General features: G+C 36.0%; 2 protein-coding genes across 5 annotated transcripts in view; both read right to left on the minus strand.

Moving 5' to 3' along the window:
• Nucleotides 1-5,544, minus strand: part of LOC149567022 (guanosine deaminase-like) — a 103,966-nt gene extending 98,422 nt beyond the window's left edge. Inside the window, exon 1 of the mRNA XM_089820235.1 lies at nt 5,475-5,544. The gene's annotated coding sequence lies outside the window, so the exon portion shown is untranslated. The remainder of the gene's footprint in view (nt 1-5,474) is intronic.
• The window catches only part of LOC149567024 (guanosine deaminase-like), a 33,270-nt gene extending 27,655 nt beyond the window's left edge, over nt 1-5,615 (minus strand). For all 4 annotated transcript variants that reach the window (XM_089820240.1, XM_089820238.1, XM_089820239.1 and 1 more), the window contains exon 1: nt 5,475-5,615. The gene's annotated coding sequence lies outside the window, so the exon portion shown is untranslated. The remainder of the gene's footprint in view (nt 1-5,474) is intronic.
• Between the last annotated feature and the right edge of the window lie 21,894 nt (nt 5,616-27,509).

Below are 27,509 nucleotides of genomic sequence, written 5' to 3' on the forward strand. Positions count from 1 at the left end.
AGATGCGGAATCGATAGTTTTGGTTCAGATCTTTATCTAAGACTATTTTTTTTTTTGAGATCGTTTCTAACAGCCGCGCGACTAGCAGACTCGCGTTTTTGGGGTGAAAATCTGCATGTTTCTGTATCAAATCTTCATGCTCTTAGCCGTCTCAATCTGTCATCGTGCTCTGGGAAGCAGATTCGACCATTTTTATCAAGAAATCTGAAGTTTTTTCAAGCTTTTTTCAGCTAGGGCCTTTTTTTTCGAAACCCTAATTTTTGGGGTCGAAAAAATATTTTGTTTGCAGATTCTTGGTGGGTTTTTTGAGAGCTCAACTGGGTTGTCGTCTTTTTTTCTGGGTGCCTCGATTTTTGAGCCAACGGATTGAGAAAATGACAACAGATTCCTTTTGGGTTTTCCGAGCTCTCTTCTGGGTCATTCTCTAATTCTTCTGGGTCTTCCGTATTTTTGCCTCGCAAAACGTGCCTTCACAGATTTTCGCAGTTTTTCATTGAAAAACGTGCCATGGCATCTCTGACAAATATTCAGCTCAAGCATAATTCCAAATTCAATGGTCGCAATTATGGAACCTGGAAGCAGCGCATCATCACAATCTTCAAATATCGAAACACCGATCAACTTGTTCTGGGTGTTAAGCAGTGTTCGACTTCTCCGGGTCCTAATCAAGATACATGGGATCTGAACAATCGAGAGGCAGTAATGCTTCTCAAACTCTCCGTAGCTGATGACCAGCTTTCTCAAATTCCATCCGGCAAGACAGCGGCCGAAATTTGGACACATCTCAAAGGTCTTCATGAGACTTCCGACAAGAGCAGAGCCTTCTTTCTGAAAAACACTCTGTTTTCTATTGTCATGGATGAGCGCACCTCGCTCCAGGCACACCTGAATCGGATTCAAGAAATCCGTGATCAGTTAGTTGCCATCGGTCGCAAGATGGAGGAAGAGGATATTGTGGTAATCACTCTTCAGAGTTTACCAAATTCCTATGAGCATTTTATCGAGACTCTCAACATCACATCTACTGGTGTTGATCTAAAGTTCACTGATCTCTGCACCCTGCTACTTCAGCAAGATCGGTGGAAACAACAGTTCGATAGCAGCTCCAGTTCCACCTCCACTGAGCAAGCCTTTGCTGCGAAATCCTTTCACAAGGATAAGGGCAAGTTTCAGCAACCATCTCAGCAGAAGTCTTCTGCTCCAGCATCTGATGGTACCAAAAAGAAGAACATTCAATGCAACTATTGCCACAAGTATGGTCACATGAAGGTTGCATGTCGGAAACACTTAGCTGCCCAGTCTAAGCAATCAAGTTCGCAACCCAAAGCGAACAGTGCAGAGCACACTAAGCAGGCAAAATCTGCCTTTTACGCCTTCATGGCTAAAAGACCTGCAGATCATGTGCAGTCATCTGCCTGGTACATTGATTCAAGTGCCTCTCAACATTTCACTCACCGCAGAGACTGGTTTACTGACTACCAGCCTTATTCAGATTCTGTTATCTTTGGTGGTGGAGAAGAGTACACGGTTGTTGGTAAAGGCAACATTCAAATTCAGTCTGTTGGGAGGAAGCTCATATTCCTTGATGTGTACTACATTCCAGGGATGGAACTAAATCTACTCTCGGTCAATCAGTTGCTGCGACATTCTCCACACTTGGCAGTCACCTTCAGTTCACATCAGTGCACCATCACTGATCGGGCGACTAAGTCTACTGTTGCAGTTGGTCTTGAGGATCATGGTCTTTTCAGACTTACTGATTCTGGTGATTCTTAGGACTTAGCTATGGCTGCTCGGCTATCTTCCATCAGCACACTTTGGCATCAGCGATATGGGCACTTAAATGTGCATTATCTCTCACAACTTGCTCGGGATGAGCTTGTTCTTGGTTTGCCAAAGATTCAAACCCAACACCTTGGAGTTTGTGACGCATGTCAGGCAGGGAAGCAACATCGCACACCTTTCCCCAGTGGCGATTCTTGGCGAGCTTCTCAAGTCCTTCAGCTTGTTCATGCTGATATCTGCGGCCCTATGGCCACTCCTTCTGTTCTTGGGTACAGGTATTTTCTGTTGTTTGTAGATGATTTCAGTAGAAAAATGTGGGTGTATTTCCTTAAAAAGAAATTCGATGCATTTACTGTATTTCAGAAGTTTAAACCCTTAGTTGAAAAAGAGTATGGGAAATCTATTATTAATCTTAGATCAGACAATGGGGGGGAATTTTGTTCAAATGTTTTCTCTAGCTTCTTGGATACACATGGCATCCAACGCCAGTTCACCACACCCCACATGCCACAACAGAACAGTGTAGTTGAATGTCGGAACAGGACAATCACCGAGATGGCTCGTTCCATGCTCGAACACAGACATGTTCCGAAGCGTTTTTGGGCAGAAGCAGTTAACACTGCAGTTTATCTGTTGAACCGGTCACCCACAGTGGCGGTCAAAGGTAAAACTCCGGAAGAGGCCTGGTCAGGTCGCAAGCCCAGAATCAGTCACCTGAAGGTTTTTGGCTCTCTTGCTTTTGTTTGGATCCCTGATGCTTCACGCACCAAGTTGGATGCCAAAAGTCAGAAACTAATGCTTGCTGGATATAGCAGTCTTCACAAAGCTTACCGCCTTATTGATGTTGAGACATCTCGTCTCATATACAGCCGCGATGTAGTCTTTGATGAGCAACGAGGACCATTCATGCCTGTTTCTCCTGTTCCTAATCCAGCAGACCAGCCTATGCAGGTTCATGATTTGGGAGTTTGGCTTCCATTAGGTCCACCTGATGGGAGGGCTCCAGTAGCTCCTCCAACTCCAGTCCTGCCAGTGATACCTGTACAGACACCTCCGGCTTCTCCTACAAGATCACCTCGTTTTGAAGATGCTTCACCTGAGTTTGATCCAGATTTTTCTGATCAGGATCCTGCTGATCAAGCATCTCCTAGTACTACTGTTGGTCATTCTCCTCTCCGGCCTAAGTGGTGGGCTAAGACACTTGCTGATCTTCATGATGATGAGCTCATTGATGGGAGAACTGCTTGGAAAAAGAGCAAAACTACAGATTCTATTAACTTTGCTCTTATGGCCAACATTCACAGTGTGTTTGAACCTCAAACATATTCCGAGGCTAAAAGAATTCCAAAGTGGGAACAGGCCATGCAATCTGAACACCAGAGCCTGCTGAAGAACAACACTTGGGTCCTTTCTGATCTTCCCCTAGGGAAGAAACCCATAAGCTGCAAATGGGTCTACAAAATCAAATACAAATCATATGGTACTTTGGATAAATACAAAGCTCGTTTAGTGGCGAAGGGCTTTTCTCGGCGTCAGGGCATTGATTATGAGGAGACCTTTGCTCCTACTGCAAAGATGAGCACCATCAGATTAGTCCTAGCCATGGCAGCACAGTTTGGCTGGAAGGTCCATCAGATGGACGTAAAGAGTGCTTTCCTGAATGGTGATCTCCATGAAGAGGTCTACATGACACAGCCTCCTGGTTTCAAGGTTGCTAGTAAAGACCATCAGGTTCTCAGATTGGTAAAAGCTCTCTATGGTTTGAAGCAGGCCCCTCGGGCATGGTACATCAAGATTGATACGTACCTCAGTGATCAAGGCTTCAAGAGGAGTTCTTCAGACTCAAATCTGTACATCAAGACTACTGACAGTGACATCATCCTTCTGGTTATCTATGTGGATGATCTGATCATCACTGGCAGTTCAGCATCTTTGATTCAAGGAATCAAACAACACTTATGCCAGTCTTTTGATATGACTGACCTTGGGCTCATGCATTATTGCTTAGGTGTTGAAGTTTGGCAACAGTCTTCTGGTATATTCATCTCTCAGTCCAAATATGTCAGGGCCTTGTTAGACAAATTCTGAATGCAGGATTGCAAACCTGCATCTACACCTATGGAGAAAGGTCTCAAGTTATCAGCCAAGTCTGATTCTCCTTCCGTTGATGATACTACGTATAGGCAACAAGTAGGCAGCCTCATCTACCTATCTGCTACTAGGCCTGATATCAGCTTCGCAGTCAGCTATATTTCACGCTTTATGACAGCTCCTAAAGCTGATCATTAGATGGCAACAAAGCGTGTGCTTCGTTATGTGAAGGGCACTTCTGATTATGGACTTCTGTATTCTCGGAGTTCTAATCCTAAACTCAGTGGGTTCACAGATTCAAATTGGGCAGGCTCTGTTGATGATAAAAAGTCAACATCTGGATATGTGTTCAGTTTGGGATCCGGTGCAGTCACATGGACCAGCAAGAAGCAGCAGGCAGTTTCTCTCTCTTTTACAAAGGCTGAATACAGAGGGACTGTTAAGGCAGGATGTGAAGCTGTCTGGCTTCGTCGAATGCTTGGGGATATGCAAATGTCACCAGCAGGACCGACTACTCTGTTTGTTGATAACGAAGGCGTTATCAAGTTAGCACGGAATCCAGTCTTCCATGAACGAACCAAGCATGTGGATGTTCATTGTCATTACATACGATAGCTGGTTGAAGACGGGACTATAGATCTGCAATATGTTCCTACCACAGATCAGACTGCAGACATTCTCACCAAGCCTCTTGGTCCTGATAAGTTTGTCAAATTCAGAGGACAGCTTGGTGTGTTAGATAGATTAACCATTAACGGAGGGTATTACAATAATAGATAAGACGTCTATTATTAGTTAATGGTTATCTTGCAAATATCTTTAGCTTTAGTTTGCTTGCGTTTTTTGCTTTCTCTGAAATAGAATGTTTCTATTCTTTATGATCGTTTCCTAAGGAAACATCATCTCATTCTTTTGTATAAATTGACCTTTTGGTCTCTGTTATTAATAAGCAAGTATTTACCAATTACCTCGTGATAGAGGACACTTAATTTTTTTACCCTAAATGAAGCCTTGTATCTCTGAACTCTCGAACATTTATAGACAATTTATAGTAATCTGCAGTCCCTTAAACTAATTTTTCTCATAGACACCATTAAAACAGTTCATACAGTCATATACAATTTACAGTAATATGTGGTCCCTTAAACTATTTTTTCTCATAGACACCATTAAAACAGTTCATAGAGTCATTGTTATATGAGATCGTGCCTTGTTCCTTATTCATAAGGCATTTAGAAGTTCATGCATTCCTTCATCCATCTGAGGTTCGGGGATCAAATGATGACCGTAATTTTTAGGAATCTGGGCACGTGTTTAAAGCTTTTAGTTGGAAAGAAATCCAGAGTAACGGAAATTGAAAGATGGTAGTGATTTAATAGAGAGAGCATTTAAAAGGTCCAATAAAGTTACACTAAAATGACAAAATTACCAAAGCCCTAGTTAAGATAAGATGCAATTCATCAAAGCATACAATGCCGTGCCCGTAATTTGCTGCCCTGCAACTAGACTTCAAAGTTGAAACAAACTATTCCTTCCTCAACTCAACAGCTTTCGCATTTATACCTAATTGTATTAGAAAAGTAGATGCAATACATTACCTGTAACAAGTAGTCGTGCAATACTAAAAACTAGTAACGAAGAGAAATTTGTCGAATATTGTAAGATTCCTCCCAATCTAGCTATTACCCAGGAGAAGCCAAACAAACCAACTATATAAAATTACAAGGATCTGAGTGCTCCCAGGGAAAAATAAAAGAAAAACGCGAAAGATGAGAAAATGCAGACGCTAGAATTCTTTCAGGGCCGATGACCAACAAGTTGCTGCAAACTGGTGTTATTGCTTTTCCTTTATTCACGTGCCATTGCTTTTTCTCAGGGTGAGTAATGCCGAGTGGATGAATGAAAGTAGTTTATTATTCCCTCCTGCTAGAGGGAGGAAAGTATTGCAATCATTCAATTCAATTTTTCAATTTAATTGATCTCATATTTTCAAATGTTTATATCTTTTTCTAATTTTTAATTATTTTATAAATCACATTTTCCATTCATTCTATTGCACCATATTATTTTTGGTAGACAGAAAATTCAATTTTCTCTAACAAAAATACAAATATTTTTTAACAAGTCTATCATACATCACTGATTGCATTAATTACAATTTTATCTTTTCCACATTTGTGACAAGTGGATTTACTTTCCAAGTTTTACTTGGATGTTTATTTTTGTCATTTGTAAGAAAATATGAATATTTTCTAACAAATCTATCATGCATTAATTGCAACTTTACCTTTTCCCCATTTGTTTTGGAAATAAAAAGTGCCCAGGAACAAGGGGGTCGGCCCTTACAACCAAAATGGTGGTGACCAGCACATTACAAGCAGAGACCCACTGAGAACATTACTGGAGTAAAAACATACAAAAGTTTCACATAACTAGAATAAAACCATGCATGTAACTTAACCAGCATACTATTATTAACCAAACCAACTAAACTATAATAAAATTCTAAAAAGTCTGCTATACTACTAAAGTTCATCATAAAAAACTATTGGCACAACCAGGCCAACTCAAGTCAAGCAACAATTGGATACCAACAAAACCAGTAATAGCAAATTAACATAAATAAATTAAAAACTTGAATCTGATGATCCCTTAAAACTAAGAAACATTATTCTCAGTTTTTTCCTTTCCCTTTGCAGCCAGTAGAACTCGAGCCCAATCATTCGCAAGGAATTTAAAGAGGAGCTTATGATCCTCCATATCCATTCCAGCATCTTCTTTCTCTTGTACCAACAGTTGGAGCGTGGTGGCAGCGGTGTGGGTGACCTTTAGGGCAAATTTAGAGAAGGAGTAGAACCCTTCTTCTAAAGTTTTAACCCTCTTTTCCAATTTGGCATACACCTCCAATTGCTCCTCAGTCTCCTCCTTATTTTGTGCTCCCATCTTTTTGGCTTCCTCTTTAGCTTTTTCAACCTAGTTATCATCCTGCAAAACCCTTAGGTTAGTAAAAAACTTAGATTTATCCTTGACTGGAGAGGAAATAGTAATGGGGGAGGTGTCCACTTTGCTACTGTCTTCATAGAAGGTAATGGGTTGAAGGGTGAAGCTGGCCGAAACGTGGGTAGTCTCTGTGGTAGTAGCATTACTAGCAAAAACCTAGGTTTTATCAGCGAAAAATTGGGCATTAGAATTGTCGGCCGAGTTAATTTTTTTTCAACCTCCTCCTTCCCTTTTTCTCTCTTGGAATCGGAGTTATCCTCCTCCTTCCTCTCCTCTTCATTATTATCAGAGCTCTTCTCTTCCACTTCCTCCACCCTAACTCTATTAGATTTTTGCTTGTATCTTGCTTGGGATTGGGCAATTCTTCCAGACCTTCTCCTAGCCTTTCCCCCCGCTTCCTCCTCCAAGTCCTCCTCTTCCACCTCCACAGATTTTTCCATCTTAATATTCTTACTACCCTTATGTTTCGCAACCTTCTCAAGTTTCTTCTTTTTCTTATTTTCATGGCTAGGGGAAGGTCAAGGGGTATGAATTCTAGTACCAATACTGGTACTCGGGGGAGAATTCTATTGATGGTGATGGTTATCAACCACCACCACCCTAGGGGGGCAAAGGGCAAGGTGGAATTGATACAAGCAAATGATTAAGCCTTGGTGGATGATGGTGAAGTTATGCCCTTTATTCCTCTTCTCCCTAACATCATTGATCATATCCTCTAGAGTATGTAGCAGAAAAAATGGAATAGAAATAAAATCCCTATTTCTAAAATGATTCAATAAGGGAAATTGGTAGTAGTAGCAAACACTGAACCTACCCTCCAACGTAAGATATTTCATGAGTACCAGGCAAACATCGTCCCATGGAGCTGGTAGCTTATCCCTCTTAAAACCCCCTCTATAGCACACTAGTTCCTCATTCTCTACAAAAAAATTGCTCAAACTGGCCTTGTCAGTAGTTTTGGTGACCTTTCTCCATTTTTTCCCCTTTATTGAGAGACCAGTAGCATGGCAATTACTTCCTCATTAACTTGAAAAATAATTTCATTAATGGTGGCCTTGCAGTCATTTCACCCATTGACGAACTGGAGGGCACAATTCTCATAATACCCCGCCATTGACTACATGTAAGGCAAAAAACCACCCTCTTTTAAGAGGAACCAGGTGGCCATTCTATCTTTGAAGTTCTCCATTTTCATGGGCTCTAGCCTATTCAAATCTCCACCCATGTCTATCCCACCAATTTCCCTTTCCCCCACCTCAGTGATGCGCATCTGAACCTCCCTATCTACGAAAACACTGCAAATACTATCAATTCTGACTCTCTCAACAATGAGTAAAAAAATTTACAATCCCATGCTTGATAAGCCTCAAAATCCCATGCAAATTCATTATGGGAATCGCTCTTGTATAGTATCATAATTTTAACACCTTGAAAATCTCTGACAATCTAAAAAATGATATCGTTTGTACTTTCAAATGGGAAGTAATTTGAATTTCGCAATAGGTTACCATAATGGTGAAATGACACTCTTCTTAATTTGCATTCATTCATCTTTCTGTTTGTACGGCCACATCTTCTCCTCAATTCCTTAAAACCTTTATTAAATTTAGCACACTTCGACTCTCCGAGGAAAAAATTACCAAAATTGGCCCCAGCTTTAAATTTAATAGTCATAATTAAATGATACTCACCCCTCTTCGTTTAAATTTTCCATATTCCTCCAGCACGTGATTACCGTTAATTTAAACCCCATGGCAGATGCCGCATCAACCACCTTATTTCCTTCCCTGTAGATGTGTTGCAGGTGGACCTTTTCCATCCTTTATAAAATATGTTAGATGTCCATAATGATAGTCTAAATATTCCATCATGGTTAGGACACATCAATAACCAAATCAATAATTAATTTGGAGTCCCCCTCTATGGTTATTTCTTTAAGTTGCATTTCACTAATCAGCTGAAGACCCCTTAACAAAGCCATTGCCTCCGCCAGATTATTACTTCCACTCCCCACGTTACGTACATAGACTAATGGCGCATCGTCATTCCCATCCCATAGCACTCCTCTTGTCACTCATATACCTCCTCTAGCAACACCATTGAATTTTAGTTTAAATTGTGTAAGGGTAGGTGATTTCCATCTTGTTTGATGTCTCCTTAACATTTTTGAGTTATCAAAATGGTAAAAATCCTCATGAACACCCCATTTTGCAGCAATTTGACCTTCTTGCCTGCCTGGTTCTTCCTTTGGCAACCTTGATATTTTCCTTCAGCAATTTCTCCATTATTCCAAAAACCACTTCCGCTGGTTTTTTCTCCTCCCGAAATACTCTGTTATTCCTTTCTTTCCATATATGCTAGCAAAGATATGGTGGAACAATTTTCCACAGAAAGACCAAGTTTGGGTGATAGAAGGGGCAGTACCAGTTCTCCACAAATTGTCATAGGTTGTACCTCATAACCCAATCTAAACCAAATCTTTCCCAAACCATAGCCCATATCATTAAGGTATAGTTGCATTCAAGGAATAGGTGGGAAATACTCTCCTCCTTCTCCTTGCAGAGATAGCAACAGTTTGTTATATAAAAACCCCTTCTTTTCAGATTGTCTATGGTTAAAATTTTGCCATGCTGAACCGTCCACCAGAAAAGATTGATTTTAGGGAGGAGGTTACTAATCTAAACATTACTCCATAATGGTGGACAGAGATCCCTGCTAAAGAGGTATTTGTAAGTCGATTTGACTATGAAGTGACCAATGGAAGTTAAGTCCCAGACTGTAGTATCCTCTTGGATCAAAATAGGGGGTCTCTATGTTCTTATCAACTCTTCCAACTCCTTGAGAAGCTGAATATCCTCCTGGGAGTAAGTATCTTTATACAGTTTCTTCCACTTCCTCCCCTGATCAATATAGTCCTCCACCTCCCTTCCTATTCCTACATTAAGTGGCTCCATTAGTCTTTTGAATTTCCTGAAAACCAGCAATTTCCCTCCCAACCAATTGTCTTCCCAGAATCTGATGCTATGACCATTCCCCACTATCCACCTTGTCCCTTCCCTCAATAAGCCTCTACTCTTAACTATATTCATCTAGATTTTGGAGCCTCCTGGAAGGTCATTATTGAATAGATTCCAATTAAAGAAGGAATTTGACTGATATTTAGCTTTCATAATATTACCCTAGTCAGTATTATCTTCTCCCAATCTCTAGCCAATCTTCATAAGGAGAGCCTTATTAAGGTCATGCAGTCTTCTTACTCCCAATCCCCCTTTCTCCATTGGCTTACACACCTCTTCCCAATTGACCAAGCTTAATTTATTTTTCTCCTTTGTTCTTGACCAAAGGAAATTCGTTTGTATTCTCTCAATCCTATCAGCCATATTTTGGTTTATTTTGAAAAGGGATAGGAAGTAAATAGGAATACCCTGGAGAGCTACTAAGAGCACTTTTAATTTGCCACATTGCTTAGGATCTTCCCTTTCCAGCTAGCAAGTTTCTTATGAATTCTTTCCACTATAGTATTCTAGAATTCATTAGTCACCTCTTTAGTGGTTAGCGGTAGGCCAAGATAAGTATCCAGAAGGTTGGCAGACTAACAACCCAAAATGTTTCTTATCCTCCTTTGTAATGGGGTGTTGGTATTAAAGAAATAAATCTTACTCTTGTGGTAATTAACTTGTTGACCTAAACTTTCTTCATAATTGCAAAGAATAGTTTTCCAAGCTTCAACTTCCATAACCAAAGATTCTCCAAAAAGGAATGTGTCATCTACAAATTGCTATAGAACTTTAGGATTAGTAGTAGTGGCAGGCTTAACCCCTTTAACACAACCAGTATCAACTAGTTTAGAGAAAGACCTCCCTAGAACTTATGCCACCATGATGAAAAGCTAGGGAGAAAGTGGGTCACCCTATCTTAGACCTTTCTCTGCTCCAAAATTTCCCTAGGGGGAACCATTTAGAAGAATAAAATACTAAACCGAACCAACCATCATCTTGATCAAATTTATAACCTTGTTATTAAATCCCACTCTTGTAAGCACATCATAGAGGAAATCCCACTTAACCTTGTCATAAGCCTTGGAGATATCCAATTTGAAGGCCATACTAGGTCTTTTGTTTCTTTCCATTAAATGAATAGCCTCATGTGTGGTTATCGTCGCATCTAGAATTTGTCTCCCCAGAACAAATCCTTTCTGTGGAATGCCAATAATTCTTTCCAAAAAAGGCTTTATTCTATTAACTAGGACTTTAGCAAATGTCTTATAAATAGGTCTAAAATCTAGCGAGCACAAAGGTGTCAAAATTTTAGGGACTAGAACAATAAAAGTCTTATTGATCCTCTTTAGCATCTTCCCAGTTCTAAAAAAATCCCTAGTAGCCCATACCAGTTTAGGTATAACAACCTCCCAAAAATGCTGGAAAAAAGCTAGAAGAAAACCATCCGGACTTGGAGCCTTATAAGCTTTCATTGAAAACATCACACATTTCACCTCCTCCTCCATGATGTTTCTTAGAATGTGATTGTTTTCCACCATACCCAACACCTGAGGTATCATATTAATCAAGCTTCTTCTGATCACTGAATTTCCTACTTTATTGTCCTTGGTATAAGTCTTGCTAAAGTATTCCACCACATGTCTTCCCATTTCCTCCTAATCCTTATAAATCCTTTCCCCTTCCTCTTCCAACCTTCTAATTGTGTTTCTTCTTTTATGGTTAGAGGTTGACCTATAGAAGAAAGTAGTGTTTTTATCACCCTCTATTAGCCATTGAACTCTTGATCTTTGTTTCCAAAAAAATTCCTCCCTCAAAATAATCTCCTTCCACTTTTTTCTATATTCCTTTTCTTCGTGAGTAGCACTTTCTAGGTTAATTCCTTCAACAATCTCCCCTTGGAGTTTTTTGAGTTTTTCCTCCACTTCACCTTTGACTTTAAACAAATCTCCAAAAGAGCTCTTAGCCCAGCCCTTAGCATTTCTCCTTATGTTATGAAGTTTTTGGGTCAGTTTGTACATTGCAGTACCATCTATCCTTATATTCCACCATTCTTGAACTCTATCTTTGAATTCTGGATGAGACTACCACATTATCTGATATCTAAAAGGTTTTGACCCACTTTTAATACCATCCTCCCAATAAAAGATTAAGGGGGAATGATCTGAAGCAGTTCTAGCGAGGTTCTCTAGTAGGGAATTACCAAGTCAAATTCAGTTCCCTGTCACCATTAGCTTATCTAGTCTAACCTAGATATGGTCCCTCCCCTTTCTATTATTGGTCCAAGTATATGGATTCCCTCTCAGTTCCACATCAATAAAGTCCATTATGCTCATAAAATCATTAAGATCTTGCAAACTTTTAGAACAGTCCATGTTACCTTCTAATTTCTTTGAATGGTACAAGAGGGTATTAAAGTCACCCATAGACATCAATTGCTTATCCTTCATTGTTTCTAAAATCCTTACTAGTTTATCATGTGTATCCTTCCTCCCTACCTTGCTATTAGAAGCATAGATATTGATAAGCCCCCAACGTTGAATACTAGTTTGAAAATCAGTTAAAAAATTTCTATCCTTCCAAACCTCAACTCCTATCATAGAGTTTGGGTTCCACAGAGTAGCAATACCCCTAAGGCTCCATTAGCATCCATATGCATGTAAACAGCACTCAGCCAAACATGACTAACGACTTTATCAAAATTAGCACTAAACATTTTAGTTTCTTGTATTAAAACACAGTCAACTTTTCCCTGAAATATGCATTGTTTTAGAGCATATTGCTTCTAGGGATTATTTAACCCCCTTAAATTCCAAGAGAGGAATTTCATTTCTTACCTCTAGTTACGGTCTCCAATGTAAGTTGCTTACCACTGGCCACATCCCTTGCTGCTTGTTTTGTCCTGGTTGCTCTGCTAGACAATCTTCTAGCTATCCCACAAGCCCCCACATCTAGTTTTTTTTTCCCCCTTCTCTTCTTTTTTTGAACCTCCCATTCCCCAGTATCCCCCTCTTGTGGTGAGCTAGGGCTAAGCTCCTTTTCAGCCTTATCAATGCTTGCCATTACTTTAGCTGCAATCTCCTCTCGAGAGGCTTTAACCATCTTTAAAGCAGTACAAATTCTCTCCTGAGTATACACATTCTGTTGCCATAAGTTCATGTTGGCTCGCCCCTCCCAGTTTTGCTGGGGAGCAAGGAAGAGGGTGGCAAACCTTTATTTCTCCATCCTCCAACAAATCTCTTTCCTTAAGTCCCCCCATGGGTGAACTCAATAATTCCTCCAAATCCTGTCTAAAGGGGTATTCTTCCAATTTCTTCCTATTCTCCAAAGCATTCCCCTCCCTAGGTTCATTATGCACTTCTTTGCCTGGGGTGGATAGCACTGGGAGAACCTCCGTAATTTGTGTATCAATAGTCTCCTCCTCCAGTCCTGGGCCTTTCGACGGTTCCCCCACAGTATCCATAACAATACCTACTGAACTCACGTTTTGTTTATCCTTCTACATTTGGGCCTTACAATCCACTATAAGATGTCCAAATTGACCACATTTCTAGCAGAAAAAGCCCGCATTCTCATATTCAATAGGCTAGACTTTCTCCCCCCATTTGGTCTTAAGAGTAACCACAGTTGGGAGTGCATGATTTAAGGCTACATTCACACATAATCTGGTGTAAACTAGTTGTGATTTTTGCATAGTCACTTTGTCCACAATGAAAAAGTGACCAAAAGAATTCCCTACCCACCTTAGGATCTTCTCATCCCAAAATTCAAGGGGCAGTCCAAGTAATCTAACCTAGACTAGAGCTAGTCTGCTTAACTCTACACTAGCATCAAAGCCCGGATGCCACTTTGTCAAGGCAAGACAATGTTTCTCGTAATACTAGGTACCTGAAAGAATGAGGTTGATATCCTACTCTGTCGTAAATTTCAAATACAATATGCCACTTAGCATTGCTGAAACACCCACACTACCCCTAACTTTCCATTTTTGACTCACCCATTTACAAACCATCTCGATAGTGGGTCTAAAGGTGACGAATTTGCCAACAACATAAAGTTTGAGGCCAGAGGTCATGCTATCCACCAGACTGTCTGGGAGGGAGATCATAGGACCATCTATGCCACAGGCAATCTTGGGATCCTCCGTAGGGGCATTAGCCACCGAAGAACCCACCAACATGTTCTTCCATCCAGTCAAGGTCCCATCTGCCAGCTTCTAACCGCCCTCCAAAAGACAACCAGCATGACCACCACTCCCCAAGGCAACAGTGTCGGTAAAAGTCCTCCCTTCATCCCCCATGGACCCATAACCATCCATCGTGTCCTCCAAATCCCTGCATAACACAAGCACCATTTGCAGGTTTGGGTAGGGTTGAGGATCTGGAGGCTTAGGCCCCGCCATTTGTTACAAGTAGTTTAACTTTTCAAAAAAAATCATTTTTATCTTCCACCTTACAAATGAATGTCTAATCAATATTAATTATCACCATCTATTTTTCTAAATATAGAGTTAAATATTTTGTATTTCTTATTATAAATATATTGATTAGTTTTAAATTGATGTTTTTTTTTATCATTTGTAAAATGTTATTTCTTTAAGTTTACACTATATTTTACTAACTACTATTTTACACTCTTATTCTAATTTTTTATACCATTTTACAAATTGTAAAACTAATACTACCCCTCAAACTAATTAGATATTTTGGTAGTTTGAATTAAGTAATCAACAATGTTTTTTTTTTAAAATCAAATATTTGAAGTGAATTGGTAGAAATGACTAATTCATTCATATAATATAATTTCTATTGTTATTTATATATTTCTTAAAATAATAGAATCATTAATATTTTTAAATTCCCTTCAACTCTCTCTATCATTCTACCTTTAATTATCCATATAATAACACATCATTCTCTTTTTTATCTCTCTCTTCATATCCTTCCTTTCTACCTATAAATCTTCATTTTCCTTCTTTTCCAACTATTGGTAGGAACTTTGATGCATTGCATCTCTTGTTCTTCTCGCTTAGATTGTATAATTATGCGAATGACATTAAAATCAATCATTTATTTAGGGACAGGCTAATGTCCACACAAAATGTACTAAAGACAAAACAAAGTCAAACTTTTTTTTTCTTCAGATTCACAAAAATGTAGTGACTTTTTTTTCTAAAAACTCTAAAGACAAAATAGAGTCAACTCTTCTTTTTTTCTGGATTCATGAAAATGTAGTGACTTTTTTTCTAAAAACTCTAAAGACAAAACAAAGTCAACATTTTTCTTTTTTCTAGATTCACGAAAATGTAGTGATTTTTTTCTAAAAGTTATGTTATTTTCAACTACAAATTATACAGATCATTAAGATCAAATGTTGAAATTTTCGAGAAAATTCATGATATTTTCAATTTTTTGAAGATTGGTCAACTATTCAGTTTGTAGGGGGGATAGTTGTGAATGGATCAATTAATCTATAAAAAATAGGCAAAGCCTACAACGATAAAGTGTGATCTCCTCATGGGGAAGGTATTGTGTTCTCTACTCGAGTTTAACACATAATAATAACTAATCTTAATAGTAATAATAATAAATACTCTAGACTTCAGAAAAAAAATCTATAATTAAAATATGTGCACCAAATTTCGTTATGTTTATATTTTTAAATTTATTTCAAACTATATAAATTATTAGTCCCTTTTCAGTTATATTTCCAATTGTCTTCTCTAATTAATGTCGATAGGCATTCTACAATTTAACTTTTATTCTTCTAGGTTAAATTTGACAATCATCTAAATGTCAAAAGTTTAAATATTATTATAAATACAATATACTTTTAAAAATAATTTAATAAATACCACATTAAATATTTATTTTAATTATAATATTTGGGGATATAAATCATCTATTTTTAAAAAAAATTAAAATAAAGATCTTAAGTTAGTAAAAAAACTAAATAAATGAAGATAAAGGAAATATAAATAATTTAAGATGCAGTAAATTAAATTATAATTATTTTGTAATGGATATCTATCAACATTTCCTTAGATATATTTATTTAAGATATCTATACTAGTTAGGTTTCATATTAAAATTTAAAAAAATAAAAAATAAACTTCTAAAGTTTAGAGATGTATTTATGTTTAAATTTATTTATTTTAATTAATTTCTTCTTTTTGATAGGTTGGTCTTAATTTTGTTGGAGTTTTGGTATTTTTCCAATTCAAAAATATCAATAACAAGAGTTTTGTAGAGCTTGAGTCTTAACCTTATGCAATGGAAAATGATATGTATAGGAAAGCGAAATAAGAACCATTGAACAGGGTGGCAAATATAAAGCATTAAATTTGTATTGAACACTTAATTGCAAAGTCAAATTTCAAGTATAGAATCTTCTTATTATTTTATTAATAATCATGTAAAAATAAATTAAAATACTCCTTCGAAGTCTTGACGATCTTCAAATGAAACAAGTCCAATTAATAATCCTTAAGGGTTCATAGTCATTAATCAGCCACTGTATGAACAATTAGTCAAAATAAATTTAACATGGCGTGTTGCAGCTTTCATTTGATTGACCACCCAAAAATATTCAATCTTTAATATAGCCAAACTTACATTACTAAAACATGCAAGAACCCTTGGTACACCCTCATTAGGTTCATTTATTGTAGGAATAAAATTCATTCTTGGTGGTCTAATAATTGTGAGTGTAAGGCCATTTTCAACCCTCTTAGTTGGAAATATTCAATTCAAAATGCAACTTTCCAATGCATAGTCTGCATTAAAAAATTTAAAATAACAAGTAATTAATATTCTTCTTTCCATAAATAATTAGTCTTCTTTCCATAAATAAGCCTCTCAATCAGTTGCTTTGCACATGTGTACAACCATCGTTTTTTTTAAAATTGGGCCAAAAATACAAGGAGATTCATCCAACAAAAAGAGAGGTCTTGGTAGACACAAACTTTGTTACTGAAAAGGCCTCAAACAAATAGAATTGCATGCTAGGGACAAACCAAATTAATTATAGAAATGGTGAAGAATGACTCCTTAGTATACCTATTGTAAAGGATGTTCTTTGGGAAGAAAGCTCCCAATTGTCTTTCCATAAACTTCACATGTAGAAAAGTGAATCAAGCGTTTGTTTTTTCTCTTAATAGTATTGACCTAAATATATAACCAATATGATAAAAATTCTAGGTAAGCTCAATCTCTATGTGCAAATTGATTGGTAAGGTTTGGTAGACTCCCACTCTCAAGCTTCACCACTAAGGAGTATAAAATTTAAAATGTAAGGATTTTCAATAACTTGTCATGAAATCTATGCTTGGAACCTTAAAATTAAACTTCTATTTCTATCATTTTACTCTTCCACTATTTGCATTGTAATGTGTTTTGCATACAAAACAGAGCCAAAATGCTTCTTGGAAGATTAACCATGTCATTAGCATATTTTTTAAAAGACAAAAAGGTAATTAAATTATTAGGAAAATCCCAAGCAAATAGTCATAATTAAAAAAATACACAAAAATTAAGTTAAATTTTTCACAAAGGATTTTAAAAACTAGGACTTCATACCTACCTTTTGAAAATGGCATGGACTGAGTACGCATGCCAAGTTACTTTGATATTATTTTTAACTAGAGGAAGAAATGCTTCAAATCAAAGCTCAAAATGCTTGTTAGTTTTTTAAAAATACCAGAATTTGAACATATACAATAAGTAAATTTTACAAACAAAATAAGTGTGTCCTCCTCACTTGTCTTATGTAAAAGATTCTTCTCTAAGCAAAAATTTTGCTTGACAAGTTCTTTGGAGTTATTGGCATCTCTCATGAGCACTACCATCAAAGCTTCCATATAGTACATGAACAACCATTAATCAACTTGAAACATGCAAAAATTGATTTTGCATAAGAATATTAAAATGTTTGAATATAACATTATTTTGATTTTGGAAGAAGAGAAGGTAAGGAAACAATAGCTTTGAATTTAAAGCAGAACTAAAATTGCCGAAGAATGGAAACTTGAATGTGAAGTGGTGTGTGATGTGTTGGACCGACACCCTTGTTTGCAGTAATTAACTAGAGTCACCTATAATATCTACTATCTCCCCAGAACATTTTTGGAAAATTTTCTTTTTGTTACGTCAAATTCATCAAGGCAATTATCCTAGTAATCCTCGATGTGCTTCTTATGCCTATGTTCTCTCCCAAAAGCATTTTTGATGATATGATGGGGATCAAAGTTCCTTTTTGCTGTATCTATCTAGAGAGTATAAAATTGGAATTCCATATCAAATTTTCCTATAGCTTGTCTGGAGGAACTTCTGTACAATTCCCCAATATGATAAGGTACCCCACTCCAACCTCGTGCCTATCCTTCTAAATCATATGCAAAAAAAATGTCTTGATATTTCCAACATTATGATTTTATTTATTGTTATCTTGGAAGTAAGTTTATAAGGTCTTCTAGAGAATCTTAGAATTTTGATGTATGTGAATTTCAACATTTGAATATGCTATGCGTTGTATTTCTTCACCAACTCTATTGCTTGGCTTGGCTACCTAATGAGCACTCATGACCTCCAAGCACTAGTTAGGTCTTTAACGATATATATCTTTATGGTTTGATCCTTCTGAATAAATGACATGAACGAGTGAGTTGCTATTTCCATGATTTTAAATTTGATATCACACTTGCATCACATACTTCAATCTAAACCTTTATAATCATATATATTAATTCTAGATTTTGGGGATATAAGCCAATAATGAATTTAGAGTTTAAGGCTTATTTGGGATTTCATATAATCTCATCCCAATAAGAACTTTGAGAAGTCATAGGGGTCTTGAAGCATGGTCATCTTTAGGAGAATTCAATAGATTTTAGCTTTCAATGGAATTTCTAAGATTTCACCTTGCTAGGGAATTCTAGAGGATTCTTAGAAGTTTGGCACAGTTAAGGAATTTTTAGACAAAGATTTTAGAAATTTTGCCTCTTCAAAGATTTTTCAAGATTTTGGAGTGGATAAGGACTTCCAACTTGTCATGGATTTTTGCATAGTTTATGCTTTCTTCAATTTTATATTTCTTGGTAGATTTCATACTCTATTGTGGGATTTTCACTTTTTTATGGATTTTTCATTTAAAAGCTTATTTTTTCTGACAATGCAAAAGCAACGATCATGTTTACAATTTTTTGGACTTACCACTATTGTTTCCATATTTATGTAGCAATTTGAATGTCTTAACTTTGCCTAATCCTGGTGTTTTTGAGGTTTGAAGCATAAGTTTCTTGGAGGTTTGGTTATGATTATCTCCTTATAAAAATGATCATCTAAACATTTTAGAGATGTTAATCACTTTGAAGTTTTTTCCTAACAAAACCCCAGCTATGAGAAAATAATGGGTTTTGGCATATTTGAAAGAACAATAGAGAAGTTCCAATCATTTGCTTGAAAAAAAATATATCGCTAATTGCAAAAAATTCACGGTAAATTTTTTTAGTGTAAACATAGAAGAGGGTCAAAAGAACTTACAACCATGTTCTATGCTAATGAAACAATGGTGATTTGGATCTTTGTTTGAAACCTTAAATAAGTTTGTTGCCTAATCTTGGATGACAATGATCACTTAAGTTCTTGAGTGTGAAATGGTTATTTAGATTTGCCTCAAGACCCCTAGTTTAATACAAAACAAAAAATTAGAGACTTTTCCAAAATCAAGAACATGTGAATTTTTTGGAAAAAAAAATTGTTAAAAAATACCGAGTGATAATAAAAATTAAGAGAAAAGAGAAAGGTTGCATGTCCTAGAAAGAAACATAACTTAGAAATATGGTACAAATAGAGGGAAAACAAAATCCAATCCATATTTTTTTAAGACATGTCTATAAGTTAGATACACTATAACAGATCATATTGAGGGGAAAGAGAGTTGTAACTTGTGAATATATGAGATGGAATTATGATGAAGTAGCTCATAAAAAGCCATATTTTTCCTTGATAAGAACATGCAACTGACACCTACCATGCCATGTTTAATTGTTGTCTAGACATGTGCCATCCACCTAAGCATGTCACTTGTCCAAACATGAAATCACATCATCTAATTTTTTTGAAATTTCTCAATCATAGAAATAAAAAGACTACAAGAAAAAATGATAATAGCCAATCATAAAAAAGAAAGTAAAATTGGGAAATTCTTTTTAATAGAAAATTTTCCATACACCATATAATATTTAAAAGGGAATTGCATTATTTCTAATAAGAAAATTAATAGAAAAGAATGCTACCAAAAACTATAGGACCTCATGCATTAATGGAAGGGACTAATAAAATATCTTGGGGAAGCAAGAAATCTAACTCTGGGGAGAATAGAGGTCTACAAGTGGGGTACCCATCCAAGCATTATGTGTCTTGTACTTGCCCTATTTGCAGATCGATGACCGTTTGGCTATATGGAAGTCTTGTGTGTCATCCTTTTGGGTGGTCACATTGTTTTTTATGTCTTTGGTCTTGATTGTTTGATAATTTTGTGTTTTTTTTTTTGTGTTTAAAAACCCCCATTTTTTGGTTCACTCATGTTTTCAAGGTAGTTTTTAGTTTGTGTTTACATGACTCAGTTCACTCGAGTCTTAGGTTAGACTAGTTATGGTTATACATATCCATAATGAGAAGGTAGGAGAGGGTAAAGCCACACATGAATATGATGGAAGGAACCAGGTCAATAATGCAACTGTTAAATCATCCTAGAGGTGGTGGTGGCAGATGAATCATGCCCTAAATATTATGAGAACTAGTTTTGAAGGAGTTTTTGAATGCCAAGATGTGGGGAATAGAGGAGGAACCAACATTGATGGAGATAAATGAGGCGATGGAACTGACACATAGAGCCATGGACCAGAGGGAAGTAAATAAGGTAAGAACTTGATGCCTTGTGGGAGTGTGCTCAATCTCTTTCCAAATGCTGACATGATTGAGGTTGTTAAGATGGAACAAAACATACTTAGTTTTTACTAGCAAGGAAATTTCTTGATGATTGGTTTAATAATATTTGTGGGGGGTGGGGGGTGAATCGAGGATGGTTGTTAACTAAAATCATATGATCTACTCCATGCAAGATAAAGTCCTAAAAAAGGGCTTCTAGAAAGTAGGGAAAACCCTATTTTGGGCCTTCCCTTAGTCACCAAAAGGAAATGGGGACAATTTTGTCTAATGCTTTCCCATTTGGATTTAGTTACAAGGAGTTCAAATAGAATTATAGCCTTGTATTCCTCATATACTCAAACCTTTGGGCTTAGTTTTTCAGGCAGAGAACTCTAGAATTACCCTCCCCCATCTCAATGCTTGAGTTCTTGACCTGAATCCTGAAATATTATTTCATAATGTGATTTCTTTGAAAATTGAAGAGGATTTGTTTGCTTGGAAATTAGTTAAGCTTCAGGATATTAGTGCATGCTTTCAATGCAAATTGAATGGTCATAATAGGAAAGATTTGCCTTCTTTGAAAGACATAAAATTTTTTTAAAAAATTGATGGTAATAATAAGAATAATGCTTCTAGAAAAAAGGATGTTAATGTTGAAAAAATAGTGATGTTGAAAGTGAAACTATTGAAACTCTTGTTGATAAATTTGATTCATTGTACAACCCTCTTTTTGAAGAATATTTTGAAATGAGAAAGGATAATAATGATTCTACAAGAAAGTCAATCCTTCTAACTCTTAGCCCCAATATATTCATGTCCCAACATTGATAATGCCCCTAGACTAAATGCATAGTAAATTGCCTTGGAAAGCATTAAGAATAAGGCTTATCGGGGTCATATAGAGTCCCAAACTGCCCTAAATCAGATGAGGACTAGCCTTGAGAACATGCCTTCCACAAATAAACCTATCATGTAGATCATTCCTGGTGCCCATTCTGAACTAGATAATAAGAAATTTGGGTTCACTAAGGTGGTTAATAAGAAGAAATAAGAGGAAACTTATGAAAGAACTAATTGTGCTAAAAGTGGTGAGAGAGTCAATAAGATGAAAAATAGCGAGATGTCAGAATGTTTCAAAAAACTTTGCACGAATCAAACCCCCTCATTGTGTTAAATATGAATATAAAAATTCATAGCTGAAATACAAGAGGCCTTGAAATGCTTGATTGAAACTATGTGGTGAGAAATTGGTGTAATAAATTGTTGGGGAAAAACATTGTTTATCTTCAAGAAATTAAAGTTATCAGGTGTCAAGCTTTCAACAATCTAAAATTCTAATGCAATACAGCCATTTGTCTACATACAAGACATTATAGAGGTAAAGGGGGGTTAGCTACCCTAATTAGACCCCATGGGTTGTAAAATCATTGACAATGGAATGTCCCCTTGTCAGGGAGCATTATGGACTACATTAAAACATGAGGCCAATACTATTGGAATCTGCAATATTTATGCATCTAATGACTATAGGGAAACAATCTTCTTTTGGGATTGGTTATCCATGAATTTTCTAGATGTAACTGGGGCTTTCATTGGGGATTTCAATATGATTGAAGATAAACAAGACAAGGTAGGAGGCAATAAATTGGGATGGAAAGGAAATGAATTTTTCTTTTGGTCTAAATTCAAAAGAAGGTTTTGTCTATTGGACCCATTGGAAAATATTAAGGGAGTATTTGACAACATATGGTTTAAATGGTGTATTAATCAAGCTATGAGCACAAAATATATTGTAGATTGGATAGATTGTATTTGAGCTCCTCTAAGTTGTGTCTGCAATATAATCCTGGTCAAACCCCTAGCACTATTCATCCTACCAACATTTTTGATCGCTCACCCATTTTAGCCACTATTATCCTTAAAGATCACTTCTATCAGGGCAAAGGTTCCAAGAGGACTAAATTAACTAAACTCAATGTCTCTCTCTTGTATGATGAGGACTCGATTGGAGCCATAAGTTTTGTAACCCTCTTAGTTCTCCTATTAAAAAATGGAATATAATGGTTAAGGTATGGAAAATGATGTTTCAAACTACTGGAGCAAAAGAGGCCAAAGACAAAAACCTTAGAGAAAGATGGCGTCAAAATAAATTGAATGAAGTGGAGAAAGCTCTTCAAATGAAGGGGAATGATATCAAACTTGAGGAGCAACTAATTGATATCGAGTGTCAACTAAGGAAAATTCAACAATATAAAATCCAAGGAAAAAGGAATAGGGCTATGGCCAAATGGTTGAATGAGGCTGACACGGGATCTAAATATTGCCTTAACATTATTAAAGCTAAGAAAAGCAAAGAGGAAATTAATGGCATTCAAGTTGAAGGTGAGTTCACTAATGCCAACTCCAAGATTTTGGAGGCATTTGTCAAGTTCTATAAAGATTTATTCTCTTTTGAACATGGAATAGAAAACTCTGATGTGATGAATGTGTGCAATTTCATTCCCATAAAAATTAAAAGAATTCATGCTAAGAAGTTGAGTTAGGAGATAACCATTGAAGAAATTGATAGTACCATTGACTCCTTGGCAATGGTAAATCTCCAGGGATGGATAAAATTCTAGTAGAATTCTACAAGAAAAATAAAGAATGGATTTCTAAGGAACTATTAGAGTTAATCTGTTTACTTTTGACAAAGGCTCTCTTTGTGGGAAACATTAACAAAGGAGTGAATAAGCTTCTACCTAAAGGGGGAGACAAACCTCAAGTCAAGAATTGGAAATTGATAATAGCATTGAATCTATCTTACAATATTATAGAAAAATTATTAGCTAAGAGGCTGATAGACATATTAAAGGATATCATTTCAATTACATAAACTGGGTTTATCAAAGGAAGATTTATTTTGGATAATCTCATCACCAATTTGGAGGCTATGTACTAGGCAAAAATGGATGGTGAGAATGTTGGTATGATCTTGTTGGATATTGAAAAAGCATGTGATAGAATTGAAAGGTCATTTGTAATCGAGATGTTGGAGACCTTTGGATTCCTTGATTTCTTCTATAGATGGGTGAATATTCTATTCAAAGACTCCTCTTCTATCATTGAGGTGAATGGTGATCTCTTTGATCCAATCATGCTTAGAAGATCTATGAGACAAGAGTGTACTATAGCATCTTCAATATTTGATATTATTGTTGATGCCCTATCCTATATACTTAAAGCCAAGGAATTTGGTCCTCGTGTTCCTCGTGTTAAGGGTATCAAACTTCCTAATGGGGAAGAGTTATGTATTGATAAATTTGTTGATGACACTCCACTATTTGTAGAATTATCAGAAGGAAATTTTTGACAGTGTCCTCAATAGACTTCATTTTTTTTTTTTTGCTTCTGGAGCCAAGATTTCTCCTCAAAAATCTTTTGTTCTAGGTTGCATAGATCCTCCAACTTTCTAGCTTAAAGATATGAATTGGCAATGGTATGGCCCTTACTTATGGTAAGATATTTAGGTATTCCATTTTCTCTTGAGCCATCTTAAGTGAGATGTGGGAGTAGATATATTAAAAAATTGAAAGGAGACATATTAAATGGCAAATACATGTGCTCTCCATTGTATGTAGAGTATAAATAGTGCATAAAGTTTTGGCATCTCATGTTATATATTATGCGTCTACTTAGATCTTTGCCAATTATCACACTAATAAATTGGAAAAGATCATTAGAAACATGTTGTGGTCTGATGTTTTGGGCAATAGAAGAGGGCATTGTGTCCAATGGAAATGGTGTTTCTCTCTTAAAAATCGGGGAGGCCTTGGGTTGAAATATTTGAAAAAATAAGGAGTTTCATTGGCATCCAAATGGATTCTTAAATTCTTGAATGGAAATGAATCTTGAAAGGTGTTAATCAGAAACAATCTACAATGGTCCCTTGTTAAGAAAGGAAAGCAATGGAAGGATTTTTTCTATATGACATTGTATTTGGAGATTTTGATATAAATTTTTTTGGCTCTAAGGTTTTCAATTCGTTATGGAATTCATGGTGTCAAGTTAGACCCCTTATTTGTTCTAGGTATGTGGTTGGTAAGAACCCCTCCTTTACAAATGTAGATAGGTCAATTTGGTGGGTCAATTATCTTAGGGGAAAACCCTTAGCCCTCACTCAATACTACTTTGCTAAGGCATGTAAATATAAGGGGAGTTCTGTTATTTAAGATATTTTTGTTGATAGTAAGATCTGTTCTCGTGAAGATATTAGCTCTAAATTTAACACCCCTAAATCCCAAAAAGAACTTACACTCTTATTGTGAAAGATTTTGGTAATTGGTTTCCAGGTAAGGTTATTCTAACTTTTGATTCATATAAACATATTAAGTGGAAAGATGGCAAGATGTTGGGTGATTTTACTTGTTGACATATCCATGACATGTTCAAGGTTGATAATAACACCATTAATAGAATGTAATGTAGTACAAGGTTGGTGTATCCCTAAAGGAGATGACCAAAACCCTCAACAAGATAACACAATAGAAGTACAACAAGATACAATTGAAAACAAGTCGATTTATTATCAATAGATCTTAAATTACATCAAATAGACAACATACATGTTGGGTTGTAATGCCTTCCTAGTTATGGCCAATACATTCTAGATTATAGGCCAATTCTTATCTCTCAAGATATCACCTTTCTCTACTAACCTTGTTTCTCTACAGAACTCATCTACATTACATATATAGCCATCTAGACATAGGTTGGCTTTGAGTTTACATTCTCCAATAATAGGAAACATGTTATGCAATATGGGACTAATGCATAATGAATTTATGACCAAATACATAACACAACATAAGAACATCGATGACCTTAAATTCCTCACATGATACAAGAAACTATATGCAAAGCCATGAAACATTGTGGAAAGAGATAAACCTTGCAAAAGAAAAATACCACACATCATATGGAAAACCAAATAGGAAATCAACAGCTAAGAAGATGAAATGTAACATTAAATTATGTGAACATAGGATAATGATCCTAGATAGGTCCATAGTAAGAAGTCAAGTCAGCAAAAGCTAGACTACGAAATCAAATGATCTCCAACTCAAACTATAAGACAAGAACTGGAAATAGAAAAGAAAGCAAATATATTTTTGGGTGATGCAAAATTGCTAACAACCAAAGGATGCTCCTGTATCAAACACCCAATGTGACAAAAAGATGTTGCATAAGGACTTACAAACATCTAAAAGGATTCAACACATATATCACATGCTCATTCTTAACCCATAAATCCTCTTCACCAATCATCACAAAAGTTTGTCCAAACTCACTACTGCAACTAGTTGTTCCATCAGTTACCTCTAATCCATTGCTACTACTAGGATCAAATAAACCATACGTGTCACATACTTTCATCTAATTAGAAGTCATTTTCCCTTTTCCTTTGTTCTTAACCATAGGATCATACAATTTCCTCAAATCATATTATCTTTCAACAGTAGTAACTTGAATCTCATGCTCTATTGTTCTCAAACTAAAAGTCTTGAAAACACTCAAGTTCTTTGTTCTTCCTCCTTATTTATCCTTCAAAGAAAATAGAACAAAAATCCTACCATCATTTTCAATTGTAACAATATTCTTTCTACAGTCATGAATAGCTCCTCTATCCATTTGCCTAGGTCTTCCAAGTAAATAATGATAAGTACTCATATCAACCACATCATAGAAGACTTCTTCCTTAAAAGATCCAATACTAAAATTAATCAAGAAATTTTCTCTAACTTGTACCCAAATATCATCTTGAAACCAACTAATACCATAGGGAGTAGGATGTTCCAATCTTTGCAATCCAAGCTTTCTGACAATTTCTTTTGATATAAGATTATCGGTACTACCTCCATCCACAATAACCTTGAAACATTTTTGTCCAGAGATACAAGCAATTCTTAAAAAGTTTCTTTTTCACACCAGTTCCTCATCATGCTTAGTATACATGATCTTTTTCATGAAAAGAGATTCTCCAACTTCAAGCGAAGCAAAATCTACATTAGGTGCTTCCTTTTTTATCTTCTTGTACTACCAAATTTTGTGTATCAATCTTTTTACCAGGACATTCAAAAAGCTTCATGACCTCTTTACCACATTTGAAACAAGTACCCTTGAACACAAATTTCTTATCAGAATCTATTTTCTTACCCTTCTCTACCTTTGTCAACTATTTATCTTGCTTTTTTCCTAACTTATCTTCTATTTTCAATGCATACTGATAAGCATTTTCAATTGAACTAAGTTTCAACATAATTAACTGATCCTAAATATTAAATTTCAAACCATTAACATACCTTGCAACCTTTTCCTTAGAATATTTACGATGTCCAAATCTAATCTATACCTTCTAAAATTCTATAGTATATTCCTTTACAAACATGTTTTTTTAATCTCAAGTTCTACAACTACTTAAACAATTCATGTTTATAATCTTCAAGAATGAATTTAGCCTTCAATATAGAAACCATAGGTTTCCATCTATTAATCTTAAGTTCATCATTGTCTTCTCTATATTTTTGCACTTCTTTCCACCATAAGGCAACATGACCGTTCAATTTTATATGTGCTATCTTAACCCTTTGTGGATCTACAATATTCTCAAGCACAAAATAATCATCAAGTTCATTACTCCAATTTATCAAATCCATAGGATCCAAAGAAC

The sequence above is a fragment of the Cupressus sempervirens genome, chromosome 3, assembly GCF_028749045.1.
Source record: "Cupressus sempervirens isolate cs-2001-9-10 chromosome 3, ASM2874904v1, whole genome shotgun sequence".
NCBI classification, from domain to species: Eukaryota; Viridiplantae; Streptophyta; class Pinopsida; order Cupressales; family Cupressaceae; genus Cupressus; species Cupressus sempervirens.